Here is a 21,546-nt window from a genome sequence, read left to right on the forward strand (position 1 = left end):
TATTCCTAGGAGTTGCTGCAATGAGAAATTGTGAAGATTGAAAACTGGCAATTGTTGGCTCTTCTAGTTGTCCTCTCTTTCTCCCACTGTCAAGAGTTAAAGCATTTAATCTTCACTGAAACTCTGTGATTTTTTTGTTTTTATTTAAATTCCAGTTAGTTAACATACAGTGTAATATTAGTTTCAGGTGTACAATATAGTGATTCAAAACCCATAAAACACCCCATGCTCATCACAACAGTTGCACTCCTGAATCCCCATCACCTATTTAACACAAGCCCCAACCCACCTCCCCTCTGATAACCATCAGTTTGTTCTCTATAGTTGAGTCGGTTTCTTGATTTGCATCTCTTTTCCCCCCTGTGTTCATTTGTTTTGTTTCTTAAATTCCACACATGAGTGAAATCATATGGTATTTGTCTTTCTCTGACTGACTTATTTCACTTGACATAATACTCTCTGGCTCCATCCATGTCATTGCAAAAGGCAAGATTTTATTTTTTTTATGACCAAGGAATATTTCACTGTAAATATATAGGTTTATCAATCAATGGACAGATGGGACGTTTCCATAATTTGGCTATTGTAGATAATGCTGCTATAAACAAGGGGGTGCACGTATCCTTTCGAATTAGCATTTTTGTATTCCTTGTGTAAATACCTAGTAGTGCAATTGCTGGATCATAGGGTAGTTCTATTTTTCACTTTTTGAGGAACCTCTGTCCTGTTTTCCACAGTGACTGCACCAGTTTGCATTCCCACCAACAGTGCACGAGGGTTCCCCTTTCTCCACATCCTCACCAATACGTGTTGTTTCTTGTGTTGTTGATCTTAGCCATTCTGACAGGTGTGAGGTGATATCTCATTGTAGTATTGATTTGTATTTCCCTGATGATGAGTGATATTGAGCATCTTTCCATGTGTCTCTTGTCCATCTGGATGTCTTCTTTGCAAAAATGTCTATCATGTCTTCTGCCCATTTCTTAATTGGATTATTCATTTTCTGGGTGTTGAGTTTCATAAGTTCTTTATATATTTTGGATACTGACCCTTTATCGGATATGTCATTTGAAAATATCTTCTCCCATTCTGAAGATTGCCTTTTAGTTGTGTTGATTGTTTCCTTCACAGTGCAGAAGCTTTTTATTTTGATGAAGTCCCAAGAGTTTAATTTTGCTTTTGTTTCCCTTGTCTCAGGAGACATCTAGAAATGGCTGATGTCAAAATTTTACTGCCTTTGCTTTCCTCTAGGACTTTCATGGTTTCAGTTCTCACATTAAGGTTTTCATCCATTTTGAATTTATTTTTGTGTATGGTGTAAGAAAGTGATCCAATTTCATTCTTTTGCATGCTGCTGTAGAGTTTTCAAGCACCATTTGTTGAGGAGACCATCTTTTTCCCGTTGAATATTCTTCCCTGCTTTATCGAAGATTAGTTCACCATATAGTTGGGGTTCATTTCTGGGATTATCTATTCTGTTCTATTAATCTATGTCCCTCTTTTTGTGCCAGTACCATACTGTTTTGATCACATTTGTAATATAACTTGAAGTCTGAAATTCTGAAACCTTGCTTTTCTTTTTCAAGGTTACTTTGGTTATTTGGGGTCTTTTGTGGTTCCATAAAGTTTTTAGCATAGTTTGCTCTAGGTCCATGAAAAATGCTGGTGGTATTTTGATAGGGATTGCATTAAATGAATAGATTGCTTTGGGTGGTGTAGACATTTTAACAATATTTATTCTTCTAACCCTTTAGCATAGAATGTCTTTCCATTTCTTTTTGTCATTTTCAATTTCTTTCATCAGTGTTTTACAGTTTTTAAAGATTTTTTATTTATTTATTTGACAGAGAGAGGCACAGCGAGAGAGGGAACACAAGCAGGGGGAGTGGGAGAGGGAGAAGCAGGCTTCCCACCGAGCAGGGAGCCCGATGTGGGGCTCGATCCCAGGACCCTGAGATCATGACCTGAGCCGAAGGCAGACGCTTAACGACTGAGCCACCCAGGCGCCCCTACAGTTTTTAGATTACAGGTTTTTCACCTCTTTGGTTATATTTATTCCTAGGTATCTTATTGGATTTGATGCAATTGTAAACAGGATTGATTCCTTGATTTCTTTCTGCTGCGTCATTATTTATGCATAGAAATGCAACAGATTTCTGTACATTAATTTTGCATATTGCAACATTACTGAATTCATGTATCAGATCTAGGCAACTTTTTTTGTGGAGTCTTTCAGGTTTTCTATATAGAGTATCATATCATCTGCAAACAAAGTTTAACTTCTTCCTTGCTGATTTGGATACCTTTTATTTATTTGTGTTGTCTGATTGCTGTGGCTAGGACTTCCAGTCCTATGTTAAATAACAGTGAAGAGTGGACATCCCTGCCTTGTTCCTGACCATAGAGGAAAAACTTTGAGTTTTTCCCCATTAAGGATGATGTTACCTGTGTTTTTTTCATATATGGCCTTGATATGTTAAGGTATGTTCCCTCTAAACCTACTTTGATGAGGGTTTTTAACATGAATGGATGTTGTACTTTATCCAATGCTTTTTCTCCATCTATTGAGTGTCATATGTTTCTTATCCTTTCTTTTTTAATGTGGTGTATCATGTTGATTGCTTTGGGAATATTGAACCACCTCTGCAGCCAGGAATAAATCCCACTTGATTGTGTGAATGATTCTTTTAATGTACTGTTGGATTTGATTTGCTAGTTTTTTATTTAGATTTTTTGCATCCATGCTCATCAGGATATCGGCCTTTTTTATTGGAGTTTATCTGGTTTTGTTATCAGGATAATGATGGCTTCATAGAATGAATTTGGAAGTTTTCCTTCCTTTTCTATTTTTTGAAATAGTTTGAAAAGAATGGGTATTAACTCTTCTTTAAATGTTTGGTAGAATTCCCTTGTGAAGCCATTTGGCCCTGTACTTCTGTTTGCTGGGAATGTTTGATTACTGATTCAATTTCTTTGCTTGTTATCGGCCTGTTCAAATGTTCTATTTGTCCTGTTTCAGTTTGGATAGTTTATATGTTCTGGAAATATCCGTTTCTTCCAAGTTGTCCAATTCGTTGGCATATAACTTTTCATAATATTATCTTATAATTCTTTGTATTTTTGTGGTGTTGGTTGTTATTTATCTTCTTTCATCTGTGATCTTATTTATTTGTATCCTTTCTCTTTTCTTTTTGATAGATCTAGCTAGGGGTTTATCAATTTTATTTTATTTTTTTATTATGTTCAGTTAACCACTGTATTATTCATCATTAGTTTTTGATGTAGTGTTCAATGATTCATTAGTTATGTCTAACACCCAGTGCTCATCACAACACATGCCCTCCTTAATACCCATCACCCTGTTACCCCTCTGCTTACCCCCCTGCCCCCTGAAACCCTCACTTTGTTTCCTGGGGTCTATAGTATCTCATGGTTTGTCTCCCTCTCTGATTTCTCCCCTTTCAGATTTCCCTCCCTTCCCCTATGGTCCTCCATGCTATTGCTTATATTCCACATATGAGTGAAACCATATGACAATTGTCTTTCTCTGTTTGACTTACTTCACATAGCATAATCCCTTCCAGTTCCATCCATGTCCATGCAAATGATGGGTATTCATCCTTTCTGATGGCTGAGTAATATTCCATTGTATATATGGACCACATCTTTATCCATTCATATGTTGAAGGGCATTTCAGCTCCTTCCACAGTTTGGCTATTGTGGACATTGCTGCTTTGAACATTCCGGTGCATGTTCCCCTTCTTTTCACTACATCTGTATCTTTGGGGTAAATACCTAGTAGTGCAATTGCTGGGTAATAGGATAGCTCTATTTTTAACATCTTGAGGAACCTCCATACTGTTTTCCAGAGTAAGTGTACCAGATTGCATTCCCACCAACAGTGTAAGAGGGTTCCCCTTTCTCCACATCCTCACCAACATTTGCTGTTTCCTGGTTGGTTTTTTTTTTTTTTTTTTTGCCATTCTAATTGGTGAAAGGTGGTATCTCATTGTGGTTTTGATTGTATTACCCTGATGGCTTGTGATGTTGAGCATTTTTTTATGTGTCTGTTAGCCATTAGTAAGTCTTCCTTGGAGAAGTGTCTGTTCATGTCTTCTGCCCATTTTTTGACTGGGTTATTTGTTTTTTTGGAGTGTTGAGTTTGAGAAGTTCTTTATATATCTTGGATATCAGCCTTTTATTTGTAATGTCATTTGCAAATATCTTCTCCCATTCCGTGGGCTGCCTCTTAGTTTCTATACACAAACAATGTAACTGTAGAAAGAGAAATTAAGAAATTGATTCCATTCACAATAGCACCAAAAACCATAAGATACCTAGGAATAAACCTAACCAAAGAGGTAAAGGATCTATACTCTAGAAACTACAGGACACTTATGAAAGAAATTGGGGAAGACACAAAAAGATGGTAAAACATTCCATGCTCATGGATTGGAAGAATAAACATTACTTAAATGACTATCTTGCCCATAGCAATTTACACTTTCAATGCCATCCTTATTAAAATGTCATTGGCATTTTTCAAAGAGCTGGAAAAAACAATCCTAAAATTTGTATGGAACCAGAAAAGACCCCAAATCGCCAGGGGAATGATGAAAAAGAAAAACAAAGCTGGGGTCATCACGTTGCCTGACCAAGCTATATTACAAAGCTGTGATCACCAAGACAGCATGGTATTGGCACAAAAACAGACACGTAGGCCAGTGGAATGGAATAGAGAACCCAGATATGGACCCTCAACTCTATGGTCAACTATCTTTGACAAAGCAGGAAAAAATATCCAATGGAAAAAAGTCACTTCAATAAGTAGTACTGGGAAAATTGGACACCTACGTACAGAAGAATGAAACTGGACCATTCCCTTACACCATACACAAAGATATACTCAAAATGGATGAAAGACCTCTATGTGAGACTGGAATCCATCAAAATCGTAGAGGAGAACATAAGCAGTAATCTCTTCAACATCAGCCACAGTAACTTCTTTCAAGACACGTCTCTAAAGGCAAGGGAAACAAAAGCAAAAATGAACTTTTGGGACTTCATCAAGATAAAAAGCCTCTGCACAGCAAAGGAAACAGTCAGAAAACTAAGAGGCAACCCATGGAATGGGAGAAGATATTTGCAATTTTATTAATTTTTTCAAGAAACCTGCTCTTGGTTTCATTGATTTGTTCTACTTTTTTTTAATTTCTATGTAATTTATTTCTGCTGTAATATGTATTATTCTTTTCCTTCTGCTGGCTTTAGGCTTCATTTGTTTTTTTTTTCTAGCTCCTTTATGTGTAAGATTAGGTTTTATATTTGAGATTTTTCCTTGCTTCTTAAGGTAGGCCTGTATTGCTATATACTTCCCTCTTAGAACTGCTTTTGCTTCATCCCAAAGGTTTTGGACCACTGTGTTTTCATTTTTATTTGTTTCCATCTAGTTTTTAATTTCTTCTTTGATTTCATCATTGACCCACTCATCCTTTGGTAGCATGTTGTTCACCTCCATGTATTTGTGGTCTTTCCAAATTTTTTCTTGTAGGTGATTTCTAGTTCCATACTGTTGTGGTCAGAAAATGTGCATACTTTGATTTCAATATTTTTGTATTTGTTGAGGTCTGATGTGACCTAATATGTGAACTATTCTGGATAATGTTTCATGTGCACTTGAAAAGAATGTGTATTCTACTGGTTTAGGATGTAATGTTCTAAATATATGTGTTAAGTCCATCTGTTCCAATGTGTCATTCAAAGCCATTATTTCCTTGTTTATTTTCTGCTTAGGAGATCTGTCCATTGTTGTAAGTAGGGTGTTAAAATTCCCTATGCTTATTTTATTATTATTAGTGAGTTCTTTTTTGTTCACTATTGTTTTATGTATTTGTGTGCTCCCATCTTGGGTGCATAAATATTTACAATTGTTACATCTTGTTTGGTTGTCCTCTTTATTATGGTATAGTTCCCTTCTTTGTGTCTTGTTACAGTTTTTGTTTTAAAGTCCATTTAGTGTTATATATATATATATATATATATATTTATATAGCTACTCCAGCTTTACTTTGACATCCACTTGTTTGATAAATGTTTCTCCATCCCCTCACTTTCATTCTGCATGTGCCTTTATTTAGGTCTAAAATGAGTCTCTTGTAGGCAGTATATAGATGGGTCTTATTTTTTTATCCATTCTGACACCCTATGTCTTTTGATTGGAGCATTTAGTCCATTTACATTCAAAGTAATTATTGATAGATATGTATTTATCGCCATTTAATTACTGGGTTTTGTCATTGTTTCTGGAGATTTCTCTGATTCTTTCTTGTTTTTGTAACTTTTGGTCTCTCTTTTGCACTCAGTGAGTCCACTTTAATATTTCTTACAGGGCTGGTTTAGGGACCATGAACTCCTTTGGCTTTTGTCTGGGACACTCTATCTCTCCTTCTGTTCTGAATGATAGCCTTGCTGGATAGAGGATTCTTGCCTGCAGATTGTTCCTATCAGAACATTAAATATATCATGCCATGCCTTCTGGCTTGCCAAGTTTCTGTTGAGAAATCTCCAGCTAGCCTTATGGGATTTCCCTTGTAAGTTAAGGACTTCTTTTGTCTTGCTGCTTTTAGGATTTTTTTTCTTTATCATTATATATTGCAAATTTAATTACAATGTGTCTTGGTGTTGGTCTTCTTTTGTTGATTTTAATGGGAGTTCTCTGTGCCTCCTGGATGTGGATGTCTGTTTTCTTCCCCAGATTAGGACAGTTTTCAGCTTTTATTTCCCCAGATAAATTTTCTTCCCACTTTTCTCTCTTTTCTCCTTCTGGGATTCCTACAATATGAATATTATTACTTTTGATGGAGTCATGAGTTCCTGAAGTCTATTCTCATGATCCATAATTCTTTCTGTCTTTTGTTCAGCTTCATTGTTTTCCATTCTTTTGTCTTCTCTATCACTAATTCATTCCTCTTTCCATCCTGTTTATTGCATCAAGCCTGTTTCCAATCTTACTTATTACTTTCCTCATTTCTGATTCATTGTTTTTTTAACTCTTTTATCTCTGTCTTAATTGTCCCCCTGATGCCTTCTATTCTTTTCTCAAGCCCAGTGAGTATCTTTATGATTGCTGTTTTAAATTCTCCATCAGGCATGTTACTTATATCTGTTTCACTTAGATCTCTAGCCATGGCTTTAGCTTATTCTTCCATTTAGGATAAATTCCTCCCTCTTGACATTTTGTCTAAGCTTTGCCTCCTTTGTGTTAGAAAAACCTATTATGTCCCCTGCTCCTGAAAATAAAGTCCATATGAAAAAGAGGTCATGTAGTGTCTAGGTCAAGACACTTGCTTCAGGGATTTTCTCTGGTTTGTGCTTCATGTGTTCTGCTGTTATGCTTTGGTTGCTCTATCCTTGAGGCCAGTGGTCTTCAAAGGCTCTCCTTTTTTGCTGTGGGCAGCAAAAAAGTGTGTATTGAACCCTCATCTTATAACACTCACAAAAATTAGGCATGGATTAATGGCTTAGAAGTAAGACCAAAAACTGTAAATTTCTAGATGAAAATGTCAGGAAAAATCTTCCTCATCTTTGAACAACCTTTTTTTAGATATATGTGATGAGAAAACAGGTATTTTGAGTTCCCACCAAGGTATTTTCAATATAACAACCTTGTTCACACTGACTCTAAACATTTAGATAAGGAACTGATGTTAGGATTCCTGCTACAAGTTCCCACTTTGCTTGCTGGGTTGCATTTTAAAATAACCTCTTGGAGATGTGCCATGAATAGTGACATCTTCCCCAACCAGGTTATAAGTAATAGCTTATTGACGCCCTGCTATCTCCTGCTCATTTGTGACCGGGGATGGAAAACTGTCCTTTTCCCCAGCTCATTTCACTCCCTGTTTCTGGGATCTGTCATGAATAAATCATATAACTTTATTTCCTTTGTGTGAGCATATTAAAACTGTGTTTTCAATCAAAATGACCCCAGTGTTTTATTGCCCCAAAGTGGGAGCTTGGATACTAAGGAACTTACCTGCTGCCACTGAGTAAATAGTTTATGCCTCTTCATTCAGCAGGCCACTGTCTGTATATTCTTAATTTAATGTATGAACCACAGGTCCCCTGACACAATAGAACATCAAAAACATCAAATACACAAGCAACCAAAGCAAAAATTAAGTGGGACAACACGAAATTAAAATATTTCTGCATAGCCAGGGAAAAAAATCAATAAAATGAATAGCCAAATTACAGAATAAGAGAAAATGCTGATAAACTATCTATCTGATGAAAGGTTGATATCCAAAGTACATAAGAAGCTCATACAACTCAGTATCAATAAAAAACCCAAATAATATAATTTTAAAATGAGTAGATGACTTGATTAAACAATTTTCCCAAGAAGATATACAAATGGCTTACAAGTACTAAAAAGGTGTTCAATATCAGCAATCATCAGCAAAATGCAAATCAAAACCGTACTGAGATATCATCTCATACCTGGAAAAATGGCTATAATCAAAAAAAAAAAGAAAGAATAAATTCTGGAAACGATATGGAGAAAAAGGAACACTTGTGCACTGTTCTTGGCTATCTAAATTGGTACAGCCACTTTAAATACAGTATAAAATTTCCCCCAAAATCTTAAAATAAAACTACCATTTGCTTCAGCAATCTCACTTTTGGGTGTATATACAAAGGAAATGGAATCACTGTCTCTAAGAGATGTCTGCACTCCCATGTTCATACACAAAAATAAACTCAAAATGGATGAAAGACCTCAATGTGAGACGAATCCATCAAAATCCTAGAGGAGAAAACATGCAGCAACCTCTTCGACCTCAGCACAGCAACTTTTTCCAAGACACGTCTCTAAAGGCTAGGGAAACAAAAGCAAAAATGAACTACTGGGACTTCATGAAGATAAAAAGCTTATGCACAGCAAAGGAAATAGTCAACAAAACTAAAATGCAACCTATGGAATGGGAGAAGATATTTGTAAATGACATCAGATAAAGGCATAGTATCCAAGATCTATAAAGAACTTCTCAAACTCAACACCCCAAAAAACAAATAATCCAGTCAAAAAATGGGCAGAAGACATGAACAGACATTTCTTCAAGGAAGACATACAAATGGCTAACAGACACATGAAAAAATGTTCAACATCACTAGCCATCAGGGAAATACAAATCAAAACCACAATGAGATACCACCTTACACCAATTAGAATGGCAAAAATTAACAAAACAGGAAACAGCAAATGTTGGCAAGGATGTGGAAAAAGGGGAACCCTTTGGTGGGAATGCAAGCAGGAACACCTACTCTGGAAAACAGTATGGAGGTTCCTCAAGATGTTAAAAATAGAACTATCTTACAACCCAGCAATTCCACTACTAGGTATTTACCCCAAAGATACAGATGTAGTGAAAAGAAGGGGCACATGCATCCGAAAGTTCAGAGCAGCAATGTCCACAATAGCCAAACTGAAAAGAACCAAAATGTCCTTCAACAGATGAATGGATAAAGATGTGGTACATATATACAATGGAATATTACTCAGCCATCAGAAAGGATGAATGCCCAACTTTTGCATCAATATGGATGGGACTGGAGGAGATTATGCCAAGTGAAATAAGTCAATCAGAGAAAAACAATTATCATATAGTTTCACTCATATGTGAAATATAAGAAACAGTACAGAGGATCATATGGGAAAGCAGGGAAAACTGAATGGGAAGAAATCAGAGAGGGAGACAAACCATGAGAGACTCTTAACTCTGGGAAACAAACTGAGGGCTGCTGGAGGGGAGGTTGGTTAGGGGATGGAGTAACTGGGTGATGGGCATTAAGGAGGGCACGTTGTGTGATGAACATTGGGTGTTTTACACAACTGATGAATTATTGAACACTACATCTGAAACTAATGATGTACTGTATGTTGGCCAATTGAGTTCAAATAAAAAAAATCAAGCCTGCATATCTCTGTTCCCCATGTAGCAAAAATGCCTGGAGAAGGATTCCAGTCTGGTACTCTGAACCCCAGGCTTCCAGGTCTAGCCCACCTTGGGCTCCTCACAAGTTCTCTGGCCTCATATTCATCATCTCAATACAACGATTTGGTCCACTTATGTTACATATTATTGTAAGTGACCAATACATCATAGAAAATATTTTGAGGCAGTTAAAAACTCCACATCAATACAAATTAGTATTTCTTTCATTGGTTGACATTGAATATGTTATGCACCACCAGGTCCTTAAATTTGAGTTCATTGATGGATTAATATTTTTTAAGTATAAACTATATGTAACTTTGGCGAATGACTGTGGTATGTTGCCCCCATTGAGTTCTCTCACCTCTGGCTCATCCTGCCTAAACTTCATCCAGTGGGACCCTGCACTTGCTTTGGTCCAACATTAGAGCGATAAGCTAGTGTGACCATTAGATGGCACTAGTTACCAGGTGAGCCTTTGGTCCCTTCAGAAATTGAGCATTTTCCCTAAGGAGCTTCTTCAGGTTTGTTTGTTTTTTAACTTAAAAAAAAAAATCATTATTATAAAGACCATATGGTCACTGTGAATATATATCAAGTAGTATAAGAAATAAAAAGGAAATCTCAAAAAAAAAAAAACCCAATAAAAGCCATATATGAAAAACCGACAGTTAACATCATCCTTTATGGGGAAAAAGTAAGAGCTTTTTTCCTAAGGTCAGGAACAAGCAAGGATGTCCACTCTCACCACTTTTATTCAACATAGTACTGGAAATCTTAGCCACAGCAATCAAAATTCATCTCTCCCTCCGATTTCCCCTCCTTCATTTTTCCCTTCCTTCTCCTAATGCCCTCCATTTTGAGAAGGAATAAGCAAAATCAGAGATCAGTGGTCATTAAGCCACTTTAAGAAAGGAATTGGCCTGGATTGAGCAAAGCTTCTTTGGGGATGCTAAGGGAAGGTTTCCAGTTTCCTTTCTTTGTTCTGTAAAGAATGAAAATTTCATAAGGGAAAAACTACCTGAGTCTGTTGGCTGTGACCAGTTCTCTTTTTTCATTCCCATTTTTCCCAGAGACCAAGAATGGAAGGAAAAGAAAAGCAAGGAAAGGTAGATTTTACAAACTACAGAAGCATTTTAGGGAGAGAAGTAAGGGCGGAAATAAAGATACTGGGAAGTATTAAAAGTGAGTTTATCATTTAAAAAACACCTGCTTTAAGCCTCCTCTCCTTCCAGTTCAAGACCTGTCTTACTCCTCTTCCTAGAACCTTTCAAATCCAAATAATATAGTATACACTCTACCTACATATATCTCCACATTTTTATGTCTTTTTTTTCCACCTCAACCCCCAAAATTTCTTGTGCTTGATTTCAAATTTGTGACCAAAAATAGCAATTACAGAAATGTTTCTGTTCAAGAACTTGGCCCCAGAGCTTTAATCACTAAGACAGGTCCTTTGACCCAAACCATGGACTAATTCCCCTACTCTGATTCACTACATGTTAGGTAGATAATTGGTGAGAGAGTATAAAAACATTATGTGTGTGTGTGTGTGTATATATATATATATATATATATATATATATATATATATATAGTTCTTAGTGTATCTGGTGAATACACCTCAACATTCGGTAACCAGTGTAATTATAGTTGGTATTAGGGAGAGACAAATTTCCCTGAACCATGCAAGAGATATTGAAAAACAATCAATGTCCACACATTGGACATTGTGTCCAGATTGAGCTTGTCCATTAGTTTGGACAAGTCCAAGTCCAAATTGGACGAGTCCAAATTAAGCTTGTCCATTAGTCTGGAATTCAGAATTTGGGGAGTTGGTAATAAGCTTGATATTCATGACACAACTGAAGTTCCACATACTTAGCCAGGTTTTTGCTGATCAACCCAATACAAAATGTTTTTTTCCCTTTTGTAAGCATTTACTAGATTATGGGTTACTTATTATATATGTTCATTATTTTTTCACATGTCTTATCTACTCCATACCTCTGTAAGAGATATCCTAGGTACAATTCCTCTTGACTTCTGCCACCATAATGCCTGGAAACATAAATACCTTTTTGTCTATTGATTCAGAGACATATGTAGCCCAAAGTGGCTGGGCTACTACTACAAATCATTTTTGTGTTTTCTGGTGAAAGAATTCCTCCCTTTGGAACTAATATCTATAGGCCAGCAGACTATAAGTTTATAGGGACATAAAGCAAAAGTTTTGCCAGTGAATCACTAAAGGTAACAGTGAGTGTTGCTATTCCCATTTCTACCCCCTTGATTCCTGGATCCATAAATTTTGGCTATGGGAGAAAGAGCAACAGATATTGGATGTTGATTTATAGCATATACAGCCTTCTAGAGAACATTGCTCCAGCCCTTCAAGGTATTGCCACCTAGCTGGTGCAGTAACTGAGTCTTCAGAAGGCTAGTCTACCATTCTATCCAGGCATCTGGCTCAGGTTGATGGAAAAATGAAAAGAGCAGGATTCTAAGAGCATGGACCCATTGTCACAATTTATTTGCTGTGAAGTGATTTTCTGATTAGGAGTAATGCTGTGTAGAAAACTATGATGTGGATAAAGCATTCTGTAAATCCATAGATGGTAATTTTTGCAGAAGCACTTTGCACACAAGGAAGGAAAATCCATATCCAGAGTAAATGTCGATTCCAGTAAGAACAAATTGCTGCCTCTTCCATGATGGAAGCAGTCTAATGTAATCAACCAATATATTCAAGTCTGCCACCAAGGAGCTGGCTGATTGCCCCAGGGAATGGTGACATATCAGTGGCTCAGTGTTGGTCTCTGCTGCTGGCAAATTAAACACCTAGTGATCCACTAAGTGATCCTTGGTGAGTGAAAGTCTTTGTTCCTGAGCCATAAATTCCATCCCTGCCACCATGGCTACTTTGTTGATCAGCTCATTGTCAATGACAGGAGTGGCTGGGAGAAGAAGCTGGCTGCTATCCACAGATTGGGTCAACTTATTCACCTGATTATTAAAATTCTCTTCTCCTGAGGTTACCCTTTGGTAAGCATTCACATGGGACACAAATATCTCCACATTTATTACCAATTTAGAGATGTCTATCCATATACCTTTTCCCCAGATCTTGCCACCAGTTTTCCAATCACATTCCTTCCAAATCCCTGATCAACCAGCCAAACCATTGGTCATAGTACATGAATTGGTATATAATCACATGTCTGGCCATTTGTCCTTCTAAGCAAAGTGAACAACCAGGTGCATGCTCAAAGTTCTGCCCACTGGGAGGATTTCCCTTTACCACTGTCCTTCAGGAATGTCCCAGAAAGGGGATGTAGTGCTACAATTGTCCACTTTCAAGTGGTACTGAATATCATCCAGAATCATCTGCAAACCAGGCCTGAGTCTTTTCTTCCTTTGTCAACTGATTATAAGGAACTCCTCAGGAGACCATAGGTATAGGGTGGTAGAGAGAAGGTAGTACAGCAAGAGTGAGAATCCATAGAAATTTGGGCTACTTTTGCATTTAGTTTATGCCTTGGGGCTTATTCAAGCTTAATCTCATATATACCATGTCCATTTGATGATAAAAGTGCTGCTATGAATGCCTAATTCTATGGCTTATGGGCCAAAAACACCAGTTCAGGATGGACTATTCAGATCTCATGGTAACTTAGAGGCCCATGATTAAGTGTTCAGTCTCTACTAAGACCCAGTAGCAAACAAAGACCTGTTTCTCAAAAAGAAAGTAGCTATCCACAGAGGAAGGAGGGATTTGCTCCAAAATCCTAAGGCTCTGTGTTGTGATTCATGCTGGACCCACTTTGACACGGACATGAGCTAAAAGTCAAGGTGATCACCTAACCTTCATAAGTTTCTACTCTAACTGGTTGACTACAGTGACATTTTAGGTCTCCTGGAATTAGTGTCAGTTCAGAGCCAGTGTCCAGTAATCCCCAAAAAGCCTAATTATTTTTTTCCCAATGCAGTCATCCTGATAAAAAGTTATAGGTCCCTTGTGAAAGGCTAGGAGGAAGATTAACATTATAATTCTTTGTCAGTGTCCTCTTTCTCAAGGGTACCTTGTCATCCTTTTCATTCAAATAATTCTGTGTATGTAAACTGGCTCCAGTCTGGGAATTGAGATACCGTGACTCTCTCTTCTGATAATTCAAGTTAGATTTCTGTTTACTTGACCTAAAACACTTCTGCTTATACAGATCAAGTGAGAATTTATTAGACTGTTCCTCTATGTCTCCTCTTGGGACACCATGATCAATTAGCCAACGTTATAGGTTTCTGTGAGCCAGATTATTCTGAGTGCTGCTTTGACTCTATTGTACATGATGGTAACCCTGGCCACCTTGTCTTTGGCTATTAAGTGCCACCACTTGGTCCTTGCCAATTCAGAAAACTCCTCCTTAATATTCTGTTTTTCCAGAATGACTCTTGAAACCACAATCAGTACTGTAAGTCAGGATTCTCCAAAGAAACAGAGCCAGTAGAATATGGCTTTTTTTTTTTTCAATTTCTGTTTTTTCAGTAATTGACTCACTTAATTGTGGGGCCTGAAAAGTCCAATATTTGTAAGGAAGGCTAGCATCTCAGACAAGAATTGACGTTGTATTCTTGATTCTAAAATCTGTAGGACAGGCAAGCAGCCTGGAAATTCAAGCAGGATTTCAATGTTACAGTCTTGAGGCAGAATTTTTTTCTGGGAAACCTCAGTTTTTATTCTTAAGACATTCAACTGATTGGATGAGGTCCACTAACATTATTGAGGGTGATCCCCTTTACTTAAAGTCAATTAACTGTAAATTTAAGTCATGTCTACAATATACCTTTATAGCAACATTTAGATTAGTGTTTAACTAAAAAACTGTGCACCATAGCCTAGCCAGATTGATGTATATAATTAACCATCACAAGTTGTTTCAAGGTAATATTCTGACATATATTTTATTAAAAATATATACACTGAAGATCCTTAAAAGTAGTCTAGTTGGGTAAATAAGTGGTTTCAGTAGCTTTGTAGCTCCATTAGAGAAATACACCAACAACAAAACTTGCTTGTGGTAATGCTGGACAACTATATGTAAAAGAATGAAACTGGACTACTTTCTAGCACCATACACAAAAATAAACTTGAAATGGATTAAAGACCTAAGCATGAGACATGAAAACATAAAAATCCTAGAACAAAACACAGGCAGTAATTTTTCTGACATCAGCCATAGTAAAATTTTTTCTAAATATGTCTCCTAAGGCAAGGGAAACAAAAGCAAAAATAAACTATTGGGACTACATCAAAATAGAAAGCTTTTACACAGCAAAGAAATATATCAACAAAACAAAAAGGCAACATACTGAATGGGAGAAGATATTTGCAAATGATATACCCAATAAGGGGTTAATGTCCAAAATATAAAAATAACTCATACAACCCAACATCAAAAAAAAAAAAAAATCTGATTAAAACATTGGCAAAGGACCTCAATAGACATTTTTTCAAAGAATACATAAAGATGGCCAACAGACATAACAAAAGATGCTCAACATCACTAATTATCAGGGAAATGCAAACCAAAGCCACAAGAAGATATCACCTCATGCCCGTTAGAATAGCTAGAATGAAGACAAGAAACAACAAAGGTTGGTGAGGTTGTGGAGAAAAAAGAACCCTTCTGCACTGTTGGTGGGAATGTAAATTTGTACAACCACTGTGGAAAACAGCATGGAGGTTCCTCAAAAAATTAAAAATAGAAATACTGTATGATCCAATAATTCCATTATTGGGTGTTTACCCAGGGAAAATTAAAACACTAGCTTGAAAAGATATATGCACCCCCATGTTTACTGCAGCACTATTTACAATAACCAAGACATGGAAGCCACCCAAGTGTCCATCAATTGAGGAATGGATAAGGAAGATGTGGTATATATACACAATGAAATATTACACAGCCATAAAAAAGGATGCAACGGTGTCATTTGAGACAACATAGAATGACCTGGAGGGTAGTATGCTAAGTGAAGTCAGAATGAGGAAGACAAATAGCATATGATTCCACTCATAAATGGAATCTTAAAAATCAATAAACAAACAAAAAGCAGAATCAGAACTATAAATAAACCCACAGTGGATTTTCTGGATACAGGTTACATCAGAATCAGTGATGTATATACAGAATGGCAAACAGTCCCAACAAAATAATGATGTTTGTAGAACATCGGACTAGATACTGGATATATTGAATGCCAAGTACCTTTGGAAATCATTCCTATGGTCTTTATTTGTAAGAGCACTAAATTGGACAGGTTTCCTTTAATGAAGTAGAAAAAAAAAGTGATGTAAGAGTCTATGCAAAACAAAAACTTAGTCATTTAACACTATGGTTTGGTTCAAGTAATTCAATGTTCTAGCAGGCTAGCATGTTAATATCTTTCTCATGATTAGACCTGGTTTCATAGTAGGTCATGATGCCATGTGAAATTACATCTTATTTATGGTAGCAATTGATGGCAAAGGCAAAATCTGCCTTCTATTTCAATGCTTCCTATAAAAAGACTGATGCCCTTATTCATGTTTGAATTTACTTTTCTGATTAGTTAGCTTAAGCAAAGAATTAGAAGAAATTTTCCTGCTCAGATCGGTGTGTATATATCAGTATCACAGGAAAGAACTTTGAACAGTTGTCTGGTAGAGGAAGGATAAGCTTCCTAGTGGTTAATTAAAAAAAATAGAAATATTTACAATAAAGTCCCTTTGTGTAAAATGAACAAATTGAAAGAAAACCAAAAACTGAAGGATTCTCTCTTCCTCTAAGCAGAAGCACTGGTCAGAGTTACTAACTGGTTCTTCTACAGCCCCAACATAATTCTTCACACTGGGACTCTTCATATTTGAAAGTAGCATGCATAAAACATCTTCTCTGCTAATCTGAATTCTCCTTTATGTTATCTAGCAATGTTTAACTCCATGGCACTAGCATGAGCCTTGTGTGGGGCTGATAGTCACAACATTGAGGTACTAAGCCCCTTCATGAGGAATACATAAAACATTGAAACAACTCAGCAACCCACCTCTCCTGTCTCCATATTTATCCCTCCCTTCTCCTCTCCTCCCTGTCCCTCTCAGACCCTGCTCTCATTAATATAGTTGGAGATGTTTGTGAGGAGATAGTGAATACTAACTTTGACAGTGATATGTCTTGTTAAATAGAAGGCAAGTTGGAGGTTCTGAGCTAATGCAAAACCTGAAGAGAAGTATGTGAGGGAACTTAAAAGAAAGCTACATAAACTTCTTATATCTCTGATAATCATCTCAAGATTCTAGGCTGCTAAGATTTACCAACTATATTTGGTGATATTTGCCACTAAAGGTCCCATCCCTGGGACATGCATGCAGTTTGTTCCTGATATCAAAGCTGCTTAAAATTATCATTCCCAAGCCTGGCTGTACCAGGCCCTAGAAGGATGCCCAGGGGACAGAGCCTTGTGTCAGTCAACGGACAAATGCAGCTTCCATGGTTTGGACAAAAGAACTGTGGAAACCTGAGAGCCTGGCATCAGGGGAAATTAAGCAAGGGGTACAGGAGTCTTCTGCACCAACTCTGCAACTTCTCTATAAACCTAAAATCGCTCCAAAGTAAAAAGTTTATTTAAAAAAAAATCCTTCCCAGGATTTTTTTTTGTTACAATTATTTTTTTCTTGAGATGAGATCTTTTAAGATCTACTCTTTTGGCAGCTTTCAAATACACAGTACAGTATTATTAACTATACTAACATTATACCCTGAGGACTTACGCATTTTATAACTGGAAGTTTGTACCTTTTGACCAACTTCACTCATTTTGCTCACCCCCTGCCTCTGGAAACCACCAATCTGTTTTCTGTAACTATGAGTTTGCTTTTTTTTTTTTTTTTTTTTAGATTCTAAATATAAGTGAGATCATATTTGTCTTTCTCTGACTTATCTCACCTAGCATAATGCCCTCAAGGTCCATCAGTGTTGTCTCAAATGGCAGGTTTTCCTTCTTTTCTATGGCTGAATAATATTCACTTATGTATAGATTTTACACACACACACACACATGCCTTATTCACTCATCCATCAATGGACACAGGTTGTTTTCATGCCTTGCCTATTGTACATAGTACAGCAATGAACATACACGTACAGATAACTTCTTGAGTTAGTATTTTCTTTTCCTTTGAATAAATACCCAGAAGTGAGTTTGCTAAATCATATAGTGGTTCTATTTTTACTTTCTTGAGAAAACTTCATACTGCTTTCCACAGTGGCTGTACCAAATTACATTTCCACCAACAAAGCACAAGTGTTCCCTTTTCTCAACATCTTCACCAAAGCTCATTATTTCTTGCTTTCTGATGAAAGCCATTTTAACAGCTGTCAGGTGATATCTAATTGTGCTTTTGAATTGCACCTACCTGATGATTAGTGATGTTGAGCACCTTTTCATGCTCCTGGTGGTCAACTGCATATCTTCTTTGAAAAAATGTCTATTTAGATCCTTTGCCTATTTTTATTCTTTTTTATTTTTTAAGATTTTATTTATTTATTTTACAGAAAGACTGTGTGAGTGGGGGGGGGGGCGGGGGAGAGAGGGAGAGGGAGAGAAAGAATCTCAAGCAGACTCCACACCGAGCATGGAGCCCGATGAAGGGCTCGATCCCATGACCCTGAGATCATGACCTGAGCTGAAACCAAGAGTTAGTCACTTAACTGACTGAGCCACCCAGGCACCCCATCCTTTGCCTATTTTTAATTGGATTGTTTGTTTTGTTCCCAAGACTTATGACTAAGTGAGAACTTTCACAGGAATCACAGATTCAAATGTCTTCAAGTTCCAGAAAGCCAATCTAAATGAGTGATAAGTCTGAAGAACAGCTTATAATCAGCTTCAGCCTATTATAGCCATTAAATAGAATAGCCATACCTTTTCACTATTTCAAGATCCAGAGGTCAGACTTTTAGGTTAGATTACTCAAATTTTTAATGTGGGCAATTAACTAAAACTTGTTTATTTAGTGTTTTGTTTTTTTTTTAATACCTATAGACCAGACAAAGCCCAACAACCACTTTGCAACTTTTGGGTTAAGTCCTACAAAGTTCACACTCAACAAACAAAGAAACATCACTGTCATTTTTACACACATCATCAGATATAGCAAATTCTATATCTAAAGTGAATGAGAAAAGGGAATAGGAAAATGAATTATAATTTATTGAACACTTCAAATGTGCCAGGCACTGTGCTCAATGCTTTACTTTTGTCATTTCCTTTAATATTTTAAATTTCCCTAAGTGAAGGTCCTTACTATCCCCATATTACAGATAAGAAACTAAAGCTTAAGGCACCTGGGTGGCTCAGTCAGTTAAGCGTCTGCCTTTGGCTCAGGTCACGATCCCAGGGTCCTGGGATCGAGTCCCACATCAGGCTCCCTGCTGAACAGGGAGTCTGCTTCTCCCTCTCCCTCTGCCCCCCCCACTCGTGTTCTCACTCGCTCTGCTCTCTCTCTCAAATAAATAAATACAAATTAAAAAAATCTTAAAAAAAGAAACTAAAGCTTAGAGAGGTTATATAACTTGACCAGAGTCACATGTGACTAAGAAGTAATGGAAACATAGAATCTAGGCTTTTCTATCGACCTTTTGTTCATTCTGTCTTAACAGGTCATTTACCCAAGAATTAACAGGAGCTTAAACTTTGGCCCCCATTTATTAATGTGGGATCATAGGCTGGAATGTCAGTACTCAGAGAGTAAAAACAACAACAACAAAAAACTTGGTGTTTTTCTTCTCTCCCCACCCTTCAAGTCTTTAATATCCATTTTCATTATTACTGCTAAAGTAACTAGATAATTTTGCCATCTTTAAAAAAAAAACCAATTCCCATGAAACAAGGTCTTTATTGACTCTGCTTCCAAATCTCATGTGATGTATTTAAATTTTAGTGCTTTTCCCTAAGGCAAAAATCTTAAAGTGCTTTTATTTCTCCTATTGTGAGGCAAAAAAAACACATTTTCTAATTTTTTTCTCTGGGAAGATTGCTTATTAGCTAGCAAAGATCATATCAGAGCCAAGTTCTCAGGCAGCCTTTTTAAGGAACTGATTTTATAGGGAAACATCCCTCTATCTCTCTCCCTCCACCAATATCCCACACCACTACCTTTCATATACATATGGGTAACAATTACTATTAAACAACTCCAAAGGACATTCAACATTTCTCTTATTTGCTTCTGGTTGATAATACCCACAGTTAACTGGAAATTAACACCAGATGCTCAAAAGGAAAAAGTTACCCCTAAAATGACCCAGATTGATATACTAAGATATTTTAAAAGTTTTATGCCCTTATTCACAGTATTGACTTTCTTTTTTCTTTTCTTTTCTTTTATTTATTTATTTGACAGAGAGAGAGAGAGAGAGAGAGAGCACAAGCAGGGGGAGTGGCAGAGGGAAAGGGAGAGGGAGAAGCAGGCTCCCCACTTAGCAGGGAGCCCAATGTGGGCTTGATTCCAGGACCCTGGGATCATGACCTGAACCGAAGGCAGACACTTAACCAACTGAGCCACCCAGGTGCCCCAACACAGTATTGACTTTCAAAGTAAACAAAACAAAACAATTAACCAGTAAATTTTTAATAATATATATATGTATATACATACATACACATATGGAAGGGTATCTGCTAATTGTTTTGTTTTTTGGATGATGCTATCTGTCCATATTATAGAGCTTTTAAATAATTCATTTGGATAAATAATCTCAATATGTAGTCTTGGAGGATAGGGCCACAGATCATCAGTCCTGTGTCACAAATAAGTCCAATGCGCACCAAACTCCACTAGGCAAAGCTGAATCTATTCTTTAAAAAGAGCAGGGGCTTTGCTGTCATCAGGAACTTCTATGCTGACTCAAGGACTATTTCATGAGCACCTACATGTCCAGAACCTATCCAAGTCAATTCAATATCACAGTAGGTTGAGGGTAAGGAAAAAGGAGAAGTATAGTTTATATACACAAGGAGTTGATAGTCTGCTTGAGTTGGGGGTGTCCTTCATGAAACATTTGTGAAGCACCAAGAAAGATTTCTGCAACATGAAAGTAAGCCACATATGGGGTAAAAAATGATTAAGATGTATTCTCTTGCCCCCAAGAGTGTTCTCAGATACATAATGTAATGGAGAGTGGTTCAAATCACAACTTAGTTTCATCAGGTTCCAAAGGCTGGAATCAAGAAGAAACAGTCCCATTTAAGGCTATAGTTGTTAAATTATAATACAAGTTTCAAAGATTTTCACAGGAAAAGTCACAAAATAAAGGGTGATAATACATGAAAGTCTCTCTTTGTATCTCTCAATCTCTGACTGTCTCTCTCAGGGTCGTTCTGAAGAAAGACTGTTATCTCCAATGTCAGTTTACACTTTCTAAACCTTTCCCCCACTTAGTCACTACAATCAAAACTTCCCTAACACCCTCCATCATGCTTTCCTCACTCCAAACCTTTGTTTATACC

General features: G+C 36.9%; 1 long non-coding RNA gene across 1 annotated transcript; it reads right to left on the reverse strand.

Moving 5' to 3' along the window:
- Positions 1 to 3,978: 3,978 nt before the first annotated feature.
- Positions 3,979 to 8,127, reverse strand: LOC144380467 (uncharacterized). Its single transcript, XR_013444630.1, has 3 exons — positions 8,037 to 8,127; positions 4,926 to 5,021; positions 3,979 to 4,276 (listed from the first exon to the last, which is right to left on the reverse strand). It is a non-coding gene; the product is annotated as an uncharacterized LOC144380467 (long non-coding RNA).
- Positions 8,128 to 21,546: the final 13,419 nt, after the last annotated feature.

Source organism: Halichoerus grypus, chromosome X, assembly GCF_964656455.1.
Source record: "Halichoerus grypus chromosome X, mHalGry1.hap1.1, whole genome shotgun sequence".
NCBI lineage: Eukaryota > Metazoa > Chordata > Mammalia > Carnivora > Phocidae > Halichoerus > Halichoerus grypus.